This window comes from Nicotiana attenuata, unplaced genomic scaffold, assembly GCF_001879085.1.
Source record: "Nicotiana attenuata strain UT unplaced genomic scaffold, NIATTr2, whole genome shotgun sequence".
NCBI lineage: Eukaryota > Viridiplantae > Streptophyta > Magnoliopsida > Solanales > Solanaceae > Nicotiana > Nicotiana attenuata.
Window position 1 is genome coordinate 99,008 of NW_017674057.1, and position 4,177 is coordinate 103,184.

Genomic DNA, 4,177 nt, shown 5'->3' on the forward strand with positions numbered 1-4,177 from the left:
TATATATATATATATATTGTGTTTCATCACCTTATTTGCTATCTCATCTATGAAATTTCCTTTCCGTCTTGCATCTAGTGTTGCTAACCACGCTTAAAATATGGAAGGTGATTTTTTCATGAGAGAATGAACCTTATTTATTTGGTTTTTCAATTTTTATATGTATTTGGCTAGTTTTGATAGGTCTATGACTAATGGCTAGAAGTTGGTAAATTAAGACTTATTTGGGACATTTGTGTAAGTTTCCCTATTGGTAAATGGTAGGCTTTAACCCAATTTGCCCTTCCTATCATTTGAAAAATAACCCTACAAAGATCTTTTATGTTTTGTTCTTAAATTTTGAAGATACGTCTATTTTTGTAACATATCGTATTATCTATTTATCTTGAGGATATTATGGTTCTTTAAATTTACAAATATTAAGTATTTTTGTCCAGTTTTATCCGTAAAACGGTACATTTGAATTTATACGTGATTCCTAGACAAGTGCACTAATTTGATCCAAAAATGATAAGATAATTGAAGAATAATATGATACTTAGCCTCAGAATGTAGATAAAATAGCAGAAATAACGATCCCGGAAATAGAATTTTCGGGCACAGCAATGATGAGATCAAAAGTAAGAAAGTAAATGATATTAAGCTTTGTATAGAATGTAGTATAAGTCTGTCAGAAAATTTGTGTCCTTTACAATGATAATTGGGCTCACTATTTATTGCTGTGTCTAGAGAAGGAGGTCCTATGATCTTGTCCTCCTTTAATGTCAATTATGAGGGTCATTGATGAAGGTGTAACGGTAAATATAAATGCCAAATCCTCCGTAACGGGCCGTTGTCCTTAATGCTGCCGCAGAATATTCCTTAATAAATGCTACCCGGCGCAAAGCATTTAGTATATCTTTATTTGAGCGTTATTCTTTCCAGTGACAAGCGAAGTAGCTATATTCGACCATCCCCATCTTGAATTCCACGTGTCTTTCCCTTGGATGACCACGTATCATTACATATTTTACCCTATCCAGTTTTTCCTCCAATTTTAGGTTTTGAAGTTTTTCCTCCAAAAACTCCAGATAAAAGAATTACTACAAATCACAAACAAAGAGTCTATAAATAACAAAATAAATCACGATAAAGGAAAAATGGCTAAGGGACCCCGATCACAATTGTTATTAAGCTCCGGGCCATTAAAACATATAACATTTTCATTAATTTTAAATGATCCATTTGGAAGATCTTTCAATTTAACCGAAGGTGTTCACTGTTTATGTCTACCCTAAAATTCGAGTAATAATTAAATTTATATTGTGGTTTTAAAGATATATGATTTAGTTAAATACCAATTGATAAACAAGTAATTAAATATATAAATTGAAGAATAAAGTAAGTCAAACCAGTGTGCAAGCCAAGTCTTGACCTCGAGCTATGACAGTCTCGAGGTGGGTTAGTGTATACGGCGAAATCAGAGAGTCCAATTTCTCGTCACTAAGGCACTCGGAAGATCACCTCGAAGGCTCGAGGCCGCGGAACCGGTTCGAAAGCTCGAGGCCGTGGCCGAGTATCTCTCCTCGATGGTCGACGATACTTGATCCCATGGTAGCATTGATCATGATACTGATAGAAGTGGAAGGTTCCCAAGACAAGCAGCTAGGGCTGACACGGACTGGCGGGCTACTCTGAACCCAAATCAGGGCGTCAGTCAGCCGTTCCATCCCCACATCACTACAACTAATGCATTTTGTACTATGAAGGCACTCCCCTCCTATATAAAGGGGATCTTTGTCATTTTATAAAGCCCCGTTGCTCCAATTACTCCACATGAAATATAAAAGAACATTCTCTTTTCTCTCTAACATATTCTCTTGATATTATTGCTCTCATTTATTGTATTCATACTTGTTCTTCATTTATTGCTTATCATTGGCTATAAAGAGCCTTCGCTGATTGTTTTATAACTATTAGCCCCTCCCCGATTATCTTTAATAGCTCGAGCCCAAGCCCTGGGATCGACCTCGAGGCCTCGTATCGATCAACCCGAGGCCCCGATTGGCTAGCTCACCGGTTTTATTATAACTCTATTTTAGCTCGCATTTCGTCTCTAAACTTCATACACATAGCATCATCCGATTAAACAACTAGCATAAAAATAGATCACGTATTTTTAGAGTCCCATCAACAACTTTAATTGTTATTACCATTTTTACGGTAAACAGTTTGGCGCCCACCGTAAGGCTAAAAATAATAGTGATCATTCTCTTGCTGGTTTCATCACATAAAGCAAGTTATCGTTCACACTTTTTCTTGTCCAAGATCTTCGGTTGCAGATTAAAATGTCTGATTCAGTAAACAACAATATTGAGAACCACGGAGAAAATGGTGTGGCCGTTCCAGGTTTTGGTGAGCCGCCGCAAAATCTTGAGAACGCGCCAGGACCGATTCCGGCAGACGGAATCTCATGCGACGCTTGACACGTCGAAATAAGCTCCCACACTAACAGAAGCATACACCAAGGCGACCAACAGGAAGCCCAAAAAACCCCAGCTCGGGAAGAACGAAAAGTTAGCCTTCATGTTATTTTTAAAATGTTGCAGGCACAACAACTGGCTATTGCTCAGCTGCAAAGTCACCAGAAGACTCCTAGCACGATAGCACCGGGGACAGCTCCCCCGGCCGAACAGGTACCAGAGAGGTCAAGCAATAATGGGTCGATGAGATGCTCGAAGACCTCACCAGAAGGATCGAATCGAACAAAAAAATGATAGAAGACAACGATAAGAAGGTCGAGACTTACAACTCAAGGGTGGACCAAATTCCAGGAGCGCCCCCGATTCTGAAAGATGTGGATTCGAAGAAGTTCGTACAGAGGCCGTTCCCAGAGGAAGCGGCCCCAAAACCCATTCCGAAGAAGTTCAGAATGCCAGAGCTTCCGAAATACAACGGTACCTCGGACCCCAATGAACACGTTACCGCGTACACCTGTGCAGTAAAGGGCAACGACATGAAGGACGACGAGATTGAGTCCGTCCTGCTGAAAAAATTTGGAGAAACACTTTCTAAAGGGGCGATGATGTGGTATCATAACTTGGCCCCGAACTCTATAGACTCGTTTGCCATGTTGGCAGATTCCTTCAACATGCCGGGGCCATCATGGTGCCACCAGGAAATTTGACGTCTTCAAAATCAAGCAGAGGGAGAACGAAATGCTGCGGGAATTTGTGTCCCGCTTTCAAATGGAAAGAATGGAACTACCCTGGTCTCCGACGACTGGGCGGTACAGGCCTTTACTCAAGGTCTGAATGAGCGAAGCTCGGTAGCTTTGAAGCAGCGGAAAGAGAACCTGGTCGAATATCCCGCCGTGACTTGGTCGGACGTTCATAGCTGATACCAACTAAAAATCAGGGTCGAGGACGATCAGCTGGGGGCCCCCTCGGGCTTGGTATACCCAAGAAGGCTCTTGGCAAAGGAGCCAAAGCCAAACAAAGAAAGATATCAGCCGTACACCGAGGATCGAAGGAACGCCCCAAGGCGTAACCACCTCGAAACGATCGAAGGATAGACCGAGGAAAGAATCCTCGGGGACTCATCAACCGAGCCGGATTCGACAGGAACGCAGGACCAGCAGAGGCACCTCGTTGTTGACACCCAATTTTTCCCTATATATTTTCAATATGCAAAATACTTTCAAAGTAGCATATATATACATATATATGTATGTCCAAATGTTTTATTATTATTTTTTCATGATTTTTAAAGGTTTTTAAAAAATTGATTTATTTCCCTTTTTCATCCATAAAATCCCAAATTATGTTCAAAATTATTATTTTTGATGATTCATTTATTGGATCTTTATATTTATGCCAAAATATGGCTAAGGTAATTTTTGCGTATTTTTATAATTTTATTCAGTATTTTTTAAAGTTAATTGCACATAATTGCAATATTAGCCATTTTAGGTTTAAATTTGTCTCATATTTATAAAATGGGATCCTATATTTAAATTGTTAATTATATATTATAGATCATTTTAGTGCTTTTAATTTGTTTTCAGAAATTTATCTACTATTTTTATAAATTAAAAGGGAAAAGTGGCTATTTAAATTTTAGCCCAAATTGGGTTTCAGTTATAACCCAAATCAGGCCCTAATTACCCTAGCCCAATTCTAATTAAACCCCGACCCAA